Source organism: Trichosurus vulpecula, chromosome 1 (genome assembly GCF_011100635.1).
Source record: "Trichosurus vulpecula isolate mTriVul1 chromosome 1, mTriVul1.pri, whole genome shotgun sequence".
In the NCBI taxonomy this organism is placed as follows: Eukaryota; Metazoa; Chordata; class Mammalia; order Diprotodontia; family Phalangeridae; genus Trichosurus; species Trichosurus vulpecula.
Genome location: NC_050573.1, coordinates 326,419,006 through 326,433,707, shown reverse-complemented (window position 1 = coordinate 326,433,707; position 14,702 = coordinate 326,419,006). Strand labels below are relative to the sequence as shown.

General features: G+C 40.7%; 1 pseudogene; it reads right to left on the bottom strand.

Moving 5' to 3' along the window:
* Positions 1-908: 908 nt before the first annotated feature.
* The window catches only part of LOC118837865, a 28,284-nt pseudogene continuing 14,490 nt past the window's right edge, over positions 909-14,702 (bottom strand).

The following is a 14,702-nucleotide window of genomic DNA, read 5'->3' as shown; positions in this document are numbered from 1 at the left end:
GAGGAAAGGAGGAAAGGAAGGAGGGATGGGGAGGGAAGGAAGAGGAGGAGGAGGAGAGAAAGAGAATCAAATTTTTCTGATAAGCATTTGACATCCAAAATATATAAACAATTAACAAACATATAGTGCAGAAAGGTATGGAAAGATCAACATGAATGAATGTAAAGTGAGTAAATAAAGCTAAGAAACCAATATATACCATAATTATAACAATGTAAATTGAAAGAGTAACCACAAAAATCAAGGTCAAAAGTGAAGGTAACAGAATTATAAATATTAAGCATGATGAGGACCATATCATTCATATTAAGATATGAATAAGTGAATACTCCCAACTTGCCCTTCATGGAGAAAGGGGTTTCACACTACACATACTGGTAGGATTTTTCACTGTATTGATCACTGTAGTGATCTTTTTCTTGCATATTCTCTTGTTTGTCTCTTGAAAATACTATTTGTTTTATGGAATGGCTCTCTGGGAAAAGGAGGCAGAGACAGTGTGGATAAGTATGATGAAGTTAAAAAAAAACAAAAGACATCAATAAAAATAACATTTTAAAAAAAGAAAATGTTAGTTGGGTTTGATTTGTTCCAAATTAGCCCATGCTGCCTCTTCATCACTTCATTATTTAAAATATGTATTTTTATTTCATTAAATATTTCCCAATTACATGTAAAAGGGCAAGGGGCAGGACAGGTGGGCAGAGGACATGCCCTCCCAACCAAAGGCCTGAGCCTACTCCTCCGAGGGACTCCAGAAGGGGCAGATGGCAGTGAGGGCCAGAGGGACACAGTATGGACACCATGGGGGAGTGCCACCACTCGCTGGTGCAGCCAGGCCCCCCCCAGGAAAACCGATAAATTAAGAGTGTGGCACAGCAGGGCAGGGACCTCCCACTGCTTCAGGCCTAGTCTCCTATTTTTACTTTAGAAGTCTGAAGGATGGCCACAATGACCTCAAAGAGGCCAATGGCACTGCCAAAGATCCCTACAATGAGGATCTTGGCCAAGAGGGTGGCATTTTGGGCATTGGCCAGGGCAGCTCCACTGCCCACAAAGTCAATGCACAAACCACAGAAGAGGTTGGACAGGCCCACAGTGAGGCCAGCACCAAACATGGAATAGCCTGCATGGTAGTTACAGCTTCCAATGGCTTTGGGGGTGACGCCACGGAAGGGCTCTGCCATGTTGCTGATGACAACGGCCATGATGATGCCATAGATGGCCACAGCCTCGCAGATGATGCTTACCAAGTTCTTGGTCTTGGACTCCTCCACCAATGATGGATGATCCTGTGATGCCCCATTCTGCTCCCAACACAGAGAGGGAGATGGCCAGCCCTATCCCTAGGTTGGACCACAGGTAGGGTGACATCTTTGTGAGGAACATTGCCACATCAAAGCGGAAGCCCAAGTCGAATACTGTATAGCAGATTTCTACTACAATCACGCAGCTTCAGAAGGCCACGGATAGGCCGGAATAAAGCAGCGTGAGTCCCGTGATGGCAGCAACGGTGCCGCGCCGGGTCCAAGGCTGGAGCAGGGGTCGGGGGTCATGGCAAGCGCACTGAGCTCTGCCGCCTCTGCCTGCTAGTCCCCGCACCAAGTCCACATGTAAAATTTAACATTCATTTAAAAAAAATTTGAGTTCCAAATTCTCTTTCTTCTTTCCACCTCTCCCCACTCATTGAGAAGGCAAAAGTTGCTAATGATTATATATATGAAGTCATGCAAAACGTACTTCCATATTAGCCAGGAAGATACCAAAAAGGAGAAAAATAAAGTTAAAAAAAGTATGCTTCAATCTACATTTAGAGTTCAAACTACATTTAGAGTATTGTATCTGGAGGCAGATAGCATTTTTAATTGTGGGTCTTTAGAATTATCTTGGATCATTATCTTGATCAGAGCAGCTAAGTCTCACAGCTGATCATCCTTACAATATTGCTGTTATGTGCACAATGTTCCCTTTGTTCTGCTCACTTTACTTTGTATAAATTCATATATGTCTTTTGAGGGCTTTTGGAAACAAGTTTGTTTCTCAATTCTTATAGCAAGAAAATATTCTATCATGATCATATACCACAATTCATTCCATCATTCCCCAATTGATGGGCATTTCACTGATTTTCAGTACTTTGTCACCATAAAAAAAAGCTGCTATAAATATGTTTGTACAAATAGCTCTCTCTCTGTCTTTCTCTCTCTCTCTCTGTCTCTCACACACACACACACACATACACACACAGCCCTTTTTGGGATATATACCTATTATTGGTATTCCTAGGTCAAGGGGTGTTTACTTTTTAAAAAGACCTTTGGGTGTAGTTCCCCAATTGTTCTTCAGAATGGTTGGACTAATTCACAACTTGACCAACAGTACATTAGAGTCTCAATTTATCCATATCCCCTCTATCATTTGTCATCTTTCTTTCTGTCCTGTTAGCCAATCTGATAGATGTGAAGTGGTAATGAGAGTTGTTTTAATTTGCATTTCTCTAAGCAGTAGTGATTTAGAGCTGTGTGTGTGTGTGTGTGTGTGTGTGTGTGTGTGTGTGTGTGTGTGTGTTGTGGCTAGTGGAAGCTTTGATTTCTTCTTCTGAAAACTGCTGGTTCATATCTTTTGACCATTTATCAACTGAGGAATGGTTCTTATTTCTAGAAACTGGCTCAGTTCCCTATATATTTGAGAAATGAGGCTTTTATCAGAGAAAGTTGCTGTAATCCCCCCCTCCATTTTCCTGTTTTCCTTCTAATTTTGGCTACATTAGTTTTATTTGTGTAAAAGCTTTTTAATTTCAAAATTATCCATTTCACTTCCCATGATCATCTCTAGGTCAAAAACCCTTCCCTTATCCAGAGATCTGACAAGTACATTTTTCCATGTTCCCCTAATTTGCTTATGCTATCACACTTTATGTCTAAATTGTTTTTACCATTTTGACATTATCTTGGTATACAGTGTAAGATGTTGGTATATGTCTAGTTTCTGTAAAACTGGTTTCCAATTTTCCCAAAAATATTTGTCAAATGTGAGCTCTTAAACCCCAAAGCTTGGATCTTTAGGTTTACCAAACACTAAATTACTATAGCCATTTTCTACTGTATGCCATATAACTTAACTATTCCACTGACCCACTACTCTATTTCTTAGTCAGTGCCAGATTACTTCCATGATTACTGCTCTGTAATAGAGTTTGAAATCTGTTACTACTACATCTCCTTCCTTCACATTTTTTCGCTGATGCTCTTGATATTCTTTTTTTTCTTTTTTAAATTTAATTTAATATATTTAGTTTTCAGCATTGATTTTCACAAGAGTTTGAATTACAAATTTTCTCCCCGTTTCTACCCTCCTGCTCGCTCCAAGATGGTGTATATTTTGGTTACCCTGTTCCCCAGTCAGCCCTTCCTTCTGTCACCCCACTTCTCCTCCCATCCCCATCCCCCTTTCCCTTCTTCTCTTGTAGGGCAAGATAAATTTCTACGCCCCATTGCCTGTGTATCATTTCCTAGTTGCATGCAAAAACTTTTTCTTTTTGAAAGTCTGTTTTTAAAACTTTGAGTTCCAAATTCTCTCCCCTCTTCCCTCCCCACCCACTCTCCCTAAGAAGGCAAGCTATTCAACATAGGCCACATGTGTATCATTATGTAAAACCCTTCCACAATACTCATGTTATTAAAGATTAACTATGTTTTGCTCCTTCCTAACCTATCCCCCTTTATTGAATTTTCTCCCTTGACCCTGTCCCTTTTCTAAAGTGTTTGTTTTTGATTACCTCCTCCCCGTGTCTGCCCTCCCTTCTATCATCCCCCCTTTTTTATCTTCTTCCTCCTTCTTTCCTGTGGGGTAAGATACCCAATTGAGTGTGTACAGTATTCCCTCCTCAGGTCAAATCTGAGGTGAGCAAGATTTACTCATTCCTCCTGACCTGTCCCTTCTTCCCTTCCTAGAGAACTGCTTTTTCTTGCCACTTTTATGTGAGATAATTTACCCCTTTCTATCTCTCCCTTTCTCCCTCTCTCACTATGTTCCTCTCTTATCCCTTTTCCCATAATTTGATTTGATTTTTTTAGATATCATCCCTTCATATTCAACTCACTCTGTGCCCTCTGTGTGTATATATATATATATACACATATATGTATATATATACATAGATACACCTACATATATACATACATTGATGTATACATATGTGTATATATATATATATACATACACACACACACATATATACGTATATATATATGCACACATATATGCATATTCATTTCAGCTACTATGATACTGAGGTCTCATGAATCATACACATCATCTTTCCATATAGGAATGTAAACAAAACAGTTCAACTTTAGTAAGTCCCTTATGATTTCTCTTTCTTGTTTACCTTTTCATGTTTCTCTTGATTCTTGTGTTTGAAAGTCAAATTTTCTATTCAGCTCTGGTCTTTTCACTGAGAAAGCTTGAAAGTCCTCTATTTTATTGATAATCCATATTTTGACTTGGAGCATGGTACTCAGTTTTGCTGGGTAGGTGATTCTTGGTTTTAATCCTGGCTCCATTGACCTCCAGAATATCATATTCCAAGCCCTTTGGTCCCTTAATGTGGAAGCAGCTAGATCTTGTATTATACTGATTATTTTTCCACAATTCTCAAATTGTTTCTTTCTGGCTGCTTGCAATATTTTCTCCTTGACCTGGGAGCTCTGGAATTTGGCAACAATATTCCTAGGAGATTTCTTTTTGGGATCTTTTTGAGGAGGTGATCTGTGGATTGTTTCAATTTTTATTTTGCCCTCTGGCTCTAGAATATCAGGGCAGTTCTCCTTGATAATTTCTTGAAAGATGATATCTAGGCTTTTTTTGATCATGGCTTTCAGGTAGTCCAAGAATTTTTAAATTATCTCTCCTGGATCTATTTTCCAGGTCGGTGGTTTTTCTAACGAGATATTTCATGTTGTCTTCCACTTTTTCATTCCTTTGGTTCTGTTTTATAATATCTTGATTTCTCATAAAGTCACTAGCTTCCACTCCCTCCAATCTGATTTTTAAGGTAGCATTTTCTTCAGTGGTCTTTTGGACCTCCTTTTCCATTTGGCTAATTCTGCCTTTCAAGGCATTCTTCTCCTCATTGGCTTTTTGGAGCTCTTTTGCCATTTGAGTTAGTCTATTTTTTAAGGTGTTGTTTTCTTCAATATTTTTTTCAGTATTTTTTTGGTTCTTCTTTAGCAAGTCATTGACTTGTTTTTCATGGTTTTCTCACATCATTCTCTTTTCTCGTCCCAGTTTTTCCTCTACTTCTCTAACTTGCTTTTCCAAATCCTTTTTGAGCTCTTCCATGGCCTGAGACCAGTTCATGTTTTTCTTGGAGGCTTTTGATGTAGGCTCTTTGACTTTGTTGACTTCTAGCTGTATGTTTTGGTCTTCTTTGTCACCAAAGAAAGATTCCAAAATCTGAGACTGAATCTGAGTGCATTTTCGCAGCCTGGCCATATTCCCAGCCAACTTACTTGACCCTTGAGTTTTTCAGCAGGGTATGACTGCTTGTAGAGCAAAGAGTACTTTGTTCCAAGTTTGAGGGAATGCGCCGGTGATTTCAGAGCTATTACTATACAGTCAGCTCTGCCACACCAGTTCTCCTCCTTCCTCAAGAACCGCCAACCCGGACCTGACGAAAATCTTAACCAGGCTCTTTGCTCCTGCTCTGATCCTGCACTTAATTTCTCCCACCAGGTGGGGCTGGGGCCGGAAGCAACTGCAGCTCTAGTTCTGTAGCTGCACCTCCCCGCCACCCCCCCCCCCCCCCCCCCCCCGCCCCGCTGCCCCCGGGAGGTGGCTGAACTGCAAACTCTTTTCACTCTGTCCCCGCAGCTTTTCACACTAACCTTCTCTGTTGTCTTTGGTGTTTGTGGGTTGAGAAGTCTGGTAACTGCCACAGCTCACTGATTCAGGGCACTAGGGCTTGTTCTGCCTGGCTCCTGTGTCTAGTTGTGAAGAGGTTTGAGGTTGAGAGGTGCTTGACACCCCAAAGTACTGACACACCGGGTCCTGCAGAAAGAATTCAACTCAAGCCTTCTCAGCCAAGGGAAAAGACAAAGTTTATTACAAGTTAGCCAAATAGGCCTGCCCCAAGAGATCCCACCCCTTGTGACACCTGTAACGAAAGCAGGCCAGATCAATCTGAGCTAGATTGGATCTGAGCACCTTCATGGAGGCAAGATGGAGATTATATACACAAAAATTGTGGGAGGGATTGAGGGGTGGTCTGGGGTGACCAGAGGAGGGGTTTAGGGAGGGACTTGAGGAGGACTCTGAGGAGGAGCTTGATGGGACTGAGATGAGGTCAGACTCCATGGTGGGAAATAGCTGAAGGCTACATGGAGACATACAGACAATAGCGGGCTGGGGTAACAGACCTAGGGTATAGATATTTTGATCAGGGTTAAGTGAGGAGAAACAGCTGGACAATAGAGGGCTAGGCTAGGCAGAGACTTGGGCCCAATGATAATGCAAGGCCCATGGCCTTAGGGGAAGGCCAGATCTAGTTGGAAGACTCAAGGAGAGTTCAAGGGGGCTCCTAGAGACTGTATTCCAGGTTTGAGGGGGTTCCCAGAGATTATGCCCTCATCAGTTGGTCCTGTCTCCACAGGTGCTGGTCTCTGCTCACCTCCACTCCCTGCATGATAGACCTCATCCAGTAACCATCCAGGCTGTCCTGGGCTGGATCCCTGCTTCCCTCTGCTATTTTGTGGGTTCTGCAGTTCTAGAATTTGTTCAGAGACATTTTTTATAGGTTTTTGGAGGGACCTGGCAGGGAACTCATGCAAGTCCCTGCTTTCCAGTCACCATCTTCTGCTCTTGATATTCTTGAGCTTTTGTTCTTCCAGATAAATTTCGTAATTACTTTTTCTAGGTCCATGAAATAATTCATTGATGTGCTGTTTAGTATGGCACTAAATAAGTAAATTAACTTAGACGTATCATTTCTATTATAATGTCTCAGCTACCCATGAGTGATTAATATTTCTTCAGTTACTTAGATATGTCTTTTTTTGCATGAATAGTGTTTTGTAATTGTTTCATATAGTCCCTGACTTCATCTTGCCAGACTCCCAAGTATTTTCTGTAGTCTACAATTATTTTTGATATAATTTCTCTCTCTCTTTCCTGAGTTTTGTTGGTAGTGCTGTATATAGAAATACTGATGATTTATGTGGATTTATTTAATATCCTACAAATTTGCTAAAATTCTGTATTGTTTCAGTTTTTCAGTTGATTTTCTATGTTTCTTTAAGAATACCGTGATATCATCTGCTCATATAGAAATTTTAATCACTGCCTCATGACTCCAGGGAACGCCTGCTTCTATATATTAAGTGCTTACTAAAATACTGTTGAGGATGACGTTAACCACCAGTGAAGCAGGTAATGATATCACTAATTTAATACTGACTCACTATGGCTACATTTCTAAATCAACATTGAACAATAATAGCTTTTTTGGCTGCCATTGATGTTTCTTCAATATCATTCTAAAATGAGTATTTGCATTCAACAGCAAAGTACTAGGAAGTAGTTTTGGAAGACCAAGTTTTAAATCGCAGTGCTGCCACTTACCAGCTGGGTTACCTAGCAAGTCACTTAGTAGTTCAGGGCCTCAGTTTCCTTATATAGATAAGGAACAAAAGGGAGGAAAGGGAGGACTAGATGACCATAAATCCCTTCCAGCTCTAGAGTTTTGATCCTGTAATTGTTCCATCCCTTTTCAGGATATCAGAATGAGTAGCCCATATTTTTAAGGGCATAATGAAAAGTAATATACATCCAAGATATTTGACAATGTAGCCACTTCCCATAGATAAACATTTAATGTATACAAACTATAAGCTGACAGTTTTTCCTTAGAGCACTGGAAGTGGTACGTGCCTTCTCTACCTCATATTCTTTTATCCATGAATGAATTATTATTGTTAAGCTTTAATTCTGACTAGAAAGTGAGGAATAATGAGAGGCTGGAAGGAGATAAAGAAGGGATTTAGGAAGAAGAGAATCCATACATTCACAATGCTTTTTTTTTTTCTTTCCAGCTTCCCAAAGCTATAGAATGTAGTTTTCTGTAGAATCAATATTATGCATGGCTGTTAATTTCCCAAAACAGATGCTGAAAACTTATCTGGCATTTTATTAGGGTAATACATATTTTGTTGCTAATCTCCCAACTCCCGTTCATAATAAAGAAACTAAGATCCAGAGGTCTGCTAGATTCCATCAGAGCTCCGGGGCAACACAGAAAAACTCTGGGGTTTTGGAGTTGTTTTCAGCCCCCAATGTCATTTGTCCCTGTGGTTAGATTATCATATCAATTAGCCAGGCTAAGCAGGCTTTTTGAAACAGATATTTACTACAGTGGTACAATTGGTGTGAGACAACCCCCTCTCCCCAAGTCTGTGAAACACTTTTCTACAGGTATATACAGAGACCAGGGGAAAGTGAGCTCCACCTTTGAAATCATGTCCCAAAGGGGATAATTCACAGATCCTGGAAAAATCTTTTGTTGGAATCCTCAAGATGGTCCTTAGGAAAGCTATAGCTTTTTGTGCCTGGATTCCTTGTAAACCCTCAGGCTGCCTCTCTAGTTTTTCTTTGGTTGCTAATGTAGATGGTACTGATGAGGGCATAGTCTCTGGGAGCCCCCTTGGACTCTCTTTGAGTCTTCCAACTAGATCTGGCCTTCCCCTAAGGCCATGGGCCTTGCATTATCATTGGGCCCAAGTCTCTGCCTAGCCTAGCCCTCTATTGTCCAGCTGTTTCCCACACTTAATCCTGGTCAAAATATCTATACCCTAGCTCTGTTACCCCAGCCCTCTATTGTCTGTACGTCCCCATGTAGCCTTCAGCTATTTCCCACCATGGAGTCTGACCTCATCTCAGTTCCATCAAGCTCCTCCTCAGATTCCTCCTCAAGTCCCTCCCTAAACTCCTCCTCTGGTCACCCCAGACCACCCCTCAATCCCTCCCACAATCTTTGTGTATATAATCTCCATCTTGCCTCCATGAAGGTGCTCAGATTCAACCTAGCTCAGCTTAGATTGAATCTGGCCCACTTGCGAAAACAGGCGTCACAAAGGGTGAGATTTCTTAAGACAACCCATTATGGCAAACCCTTAATAAACTTTGTCTTTCCCCTTGGCTGAGAAGGCTTGAGTTGAATTCTTTCGGCAGGACCTGGCATGTTGGTATTTTGGGGTGTCGAGCACCCCTCAACCCCAAACCTCTTCAGTACCGATAACTATTCTGGTGATATTCCCAGAATTCAAAATTCTTCAGGCCTTTTGAGGCTCACAAATTCCTTTTCCAGCCAAGTGGGAAGGGAAGAAGAGGAAGGCTTAGGATATTGTGAGGAATTTGGCTGGAAGAGTTCTACCCTAAACTTTAGAATCCCAGATTCCCAGTTCTGCCTCCATCCTTCCCAGGGCTCTGTCCTCCCTGGCACATCCTCTTCACTTGGGCCCTCTTCTCACCTACCTTGATTCTGGACCCTGATCCACAGGGCTTTTCTGGAGTTAACCACACCCTGCCCTCTTCCTTGGGGGAAGGAATTCAACTATGCACTGCCTCAGAAAAGAACTCTTGGTCCACAGTAATCAGCTGGGATCAAGAATCACCAGGCCTCATCCAGCAGAGGGTTGGGGGCTGGATGGACTGACCATATCAGAGCTCAAGAAAGGACCGGAGATGGGACACAGATTGTATCTAACCTCCTAAGCTTGGTATCTTCATCTGTAAAGTGATTCCTCAACCTGATTTTCCCTTCTGTCTCCTTTGTGGAGATCACATCTGTCTCCTGCCCCCCAAAATAGGAAAGTCACCTAGGACTGGCTCCTCCCACCCCCAGCTCTATTCTTGATGACCCCAGTTCCTATACATGGCAGAAGTATATGCCATCCTCCTCTCCCCCAGGAGAGGCATGCCAGACCTGCCTCAGTCACTGCCTGGCTGTCCTCTGGGCATCTTGGGCTGAAACCACCTGCCTTGCCCCTGAGCATCCCAGAAAACAGCACCCTGTAGCCCCAGGCTTCTGGTCATTTCCTATCCCCCACCCCAAGAACCTTTCACATCATCTCCCCCAAATGATCCTTTTTGCTCTTCTTGTCCCTCATGGAGTTGCCAAAATAATCTTCTTAAGTCCCAGGAGATTGCACGGCCCACTCCCTGCCTTGGCTCAGGTTTCTTGTTCCTGGAATGCTCTCCTCCCCTCACTTCTACCTCTTCAGATCCCTAACTGCCTCCAAGGCTCAGGTATGGAGCTGCCTCTCAAGCAGGCCTTTTCTGACCCAGTTCTTAGGACTTCAGCTCACATTCTTCTTTGGGTCTGTGGTCCCCCAGAAGACAGTGGCTTCATGAAGGCCAGGACTACATTTTCTGCCTCTCCTCCATGGTAGACCTGATATCACAAATTCTTAATAAAGCACAAGCTATGCCTTCTTTAAAAAAAAATCCAAATTAGTATGCAACCTTAAAGTGCGTGACAAAGTTCATTGACAAATCTCAACATTTACTGTGCAAAATCATTCTAGTTCATCCATTGCCTTTTGACAACATTTAAATTAATAAAAGGCTGTTCACATTTAGTTCAAAATCAGAAATGATTGTCTCAATTGAGGTGTCCACACCTGTGTAAGGTATTAGGTTATAGCATCTTTAAGTGAAATGGGGTAATTGGTAGACTGACTTCATGAACCATCACCATTCACTAGTAATGCAAGAACTAAGAGGACATTGTATTTGGAAATGTCTGGGTGCTTGAAAATATTTTTCAAAAAAATATTAAACCAAAGTTCTGCCTTTGTGTTTATCAAAGTATTTAAAGTATATAGCTTTGTTTATATACATGGTGAGAGTGTTTTAAATTTAAACTTCTTTTGTTAGTATTTTAGCTACATTTTGGGATAAATAAGCTGTCATGGTGTAGACTGAGAATCTGTCCACCATTTACATTTTTTTGAGGGAAATATGTTTGAGTTTTAAATATTCAGCTCACAGGCTTTTGTAACACAATCAATTTTTGTGCTGGAGGCTGCCTGTGTGCGTGTACTTATGTCTGGTGTCAGATATAGAGGACTCTGGAATGAACGATTAAAATTTTACTTTTTAATCAAGAAATTTTGATGCTTGGGATATTGACTTATGTTTCTTCTTATTTCTCTTGTCAGAAGCTTTTCTGTAAAATTTGTTTACTTAAAATTATTCCTCCACTGTTCTTTACAAATGCAAATACATTTACAAAATCATTACTTAGAACATTTATTTGATTGTGTGTTTAAAACTTGTATTTATTCTTGCAAGTCATTTTCTTCTCTTTTTTCCTTTATAAGATAATCAGTCATATTAGTCCCTTCACAAACATGATTTTCACATTCATTTGAGTGAATATCATCTCCAACATTTCTATATTTTTCAAACAGTGTAAGTAGAAATGTTTTTTCAAAACACTTGAATTTGGTAAAATATTTGAGTTTTATTTCCCCTGTAGCCACATTGCTACACCTACTCTATTCTTGTTAAATGTATTCCTTTCTGTATATGAATTAAGCTTAATTATATTATTGATTTAATTTTTAATAAGCAAATTTAATTGTTCAAATGATCACAAATGTATTTGGATAGTTTGTTGTTTGAGAATGGGCTCTTAAAATAATCCTATGAGATGAATAAAATTTCTTCATTTTGTCAAAATTTACTTTTTGTGTTAACAATACCCACATCCAGTTTCTTGAACTGGAGGTAATAGGGCTAGCACAGTTTATTCAGTTCCAAAAATAAATAGCATAGTGCTGTCAGTATACATTTAAAGCTTGTACTTTATTTTCTGATTTTCTGTTCAAAAGATCAAGGATAATGGAAATAAAAGGAGAAAAAGTAGAACAACCCTGGGAAATAAAACTATTAAGACCAATGGGCTTCCACACCATGCAAGCACACAAAGACCTACATATTTAGAGATACCAAATGTTCCTTGAACTTCTACACAGGGGGTGGGTGGGAAAGAGAGGGAAGATGTGATCATTTAGGGAAGATGCCTGAGGATAGGGTCAAGCCATCACATATGCAATTGTATAACTTATGTATGTCTCAGACGATTTAGCACTGCAGGTAGAGTACGGACACCATGCAGAAAGCGTTTAAGGCAAGAGGGATGGTAAGAAATGTGTAGAGAAAACATTCCTCTTAACACCTTTCCCTTTTTGGAAGCCTGACAGATCCTCACTTTCACTTTCTTATGTTAAATCAGATAGATAACATTTTAATCAAAGAATTTGGAAATTAGAAAGGATTTTGGAGGCCACCAATACAGCCCATACCCCAAAACAATACCCACTATAACTTAGTTGATAAGCCATTCGTCTTGCTAGAAGACCTCCAAGCTGGGGGAATCTACCAGCTCTGGGTACAGCCTATTCTTCTTTTGGATAGGTCACAGTTTTAGGGAGTTGTTTACTTGACATTAAGCCTAAATTCTGTAAAATCCACTCATTGTGACTATTTTTTTATTTTTGTTTTCCTTTCTTGGGCCAAACAGAACAAACCTAATCTTTCTTCTACATGAGTTCCTCAAATACTTTTAGACAGTAATCCTTTCCACCCCTGAATTTTCAGAAAATGTCCAATGCTTTCAACTGATTCAAGGAATTCACAGATCTGGTTGTCTTCATTTAGACACTCTTCGGCTTATCAAAATACTTTTCAAAACTAAACATAAAATATTAAATGAGGTCTGATGGGGGCTGAGTATGGTGGCACTGTCATCTGCCTATTCCAGGAACCTATGTGCCTCTTAATGCTTCATAATATTACACTAGGTATTTTATTTGACAGGTCACACTGGCAGCACTTTGTTGTGAGCCAGCTTGTGAAGAGTTTCGCGGGTTGAGGGGTGCTCGACACCCCAAAGTACCGACACTCCGGGTCCTACCGAAAGAATTCGACTCAAGCCTTCTCAGCCAAGGGAAAGGACAAAGTTTATTAAGGGTTTGCCATAATGGGTTGTCTTAAGAAATCCCACCCTTTGTGATGCCTGTTTTCACAAGTGGGCCAGATTCAACCTACTGAACTAGATTGAATCTGAGTGCCTTCATGGAGGAAAGATGGAGATTGTATACACAAAGATTGTGGGAGGGATTGAGGGGTGGTCTGGGGTGACTAGAGGAGGGGTTTAGGGAGGGACTTGAGGAGGAGTCTAAGAAGGAGCTTGATGGGACTGAGGTGAGGTCAGACTCCATGGTGGGAAATAGCTGAAGGCTACCTGGAGATGACAGACAATAGAGGGTTAGGGTAACAGAGCTAGGGTATAGATATTTTGACCAGGATTAAGTGTGGGAAACAGCTGGACAATAGAGGGCTAGGCTAGGCTAGGCAGAGACTTGGGCCCAATGATAAAGCAAGGCTCATGGAGATCAGTTACTATGTGAGTCCTTGTAAGAGATCGTAAGGGTCTGAAGTAGAATGGTGGTCTGTGAGAAAAAGATGCATATAAGGGGTGCGGATATAATTAACAAAATTTGGTATCTGATGATGTGAAGAGTGAGAGAAAGAGGTGAGGACAACTCTGAAGTTATGACACCATTCTCTCATTCCCTCAGGTTTTATCACAGACAGAAATAGAGGAGTTAGGAAGAGGAGTAGATTTTGATGGAGAGATAATGAGTTCCATTTGAAATAAGTTGAATTTGAGATCCCTGTGGTACTTCTATTTAGAAATGCCTAATAGGCAGTGAGTTGCTATATCACACTGTTGACTCTCTAATCTTGCGTGTCATTAAATACAGCAAATCTATTTTTTGTTGTTGGTGAAATGTACTACTGACATCCTCTGCCTCCCACATACTGCTCCAGTGAATTATATTAGTCAATCAATAAGCCTTTATTAAACATCTGCTTTGTGACAGGTAATGTGCTAAGCCGTAGGGATACAAAGAAAGGCAAAAGATATTCCCTATCCTAGAAGAGCTCATGATCTAATGGCACACAAACAAATATGTGCTGTGAGCCAGCTTGAGTCCCCTATCACCTGAAAAAAGCCAAAAATCTGGATTGGCCAGTCAGGAGAAAGACATTTTTTACCCACTCCGAGTTACCATAATACTTTGCATACTCTCTGAGTGAACCCAAAATACCCCTTTCTCTGTCAGCAACCACAAGGCTGGATGAAACTGACCAGGAACATTCTTCCGTTATGACTGATAAGGGCCAGGGGTCTTGAACTGGACACTATCTTGAATAATGGAACTTTTCTTATCTTGATATTTTATGGACACTATCTTGATATGACAGCCATGTTTATGGGTGACAGATATGGAACCTGTAATTTTGGCTGACACAGACATCCTGAGTTACAGGGGAAATGAGGAGACACCTCCTTACTCTGGATAAAATTCTTCTTTAACTGGCCTTTCTTTGAGTTTGTAATTATTCTGACTCCTGTACATATATTTTCTCTAGCTTAATATCGCACATGACTTAATTCTATTTTGTCTCTTTTCGTCCAAACCTCTGGAGGTGCACAGTATAAATATGACATATACAGGGTGGATAAGAAATAATTAACAGAAGGAAAGAACTAGAATGAAAGGAATTGGGAAAGGCTTCCTGTAGAAGGTGGGAATTTTTTTCATATTCTTGAAGGAAGCCAAAGAAGCTAG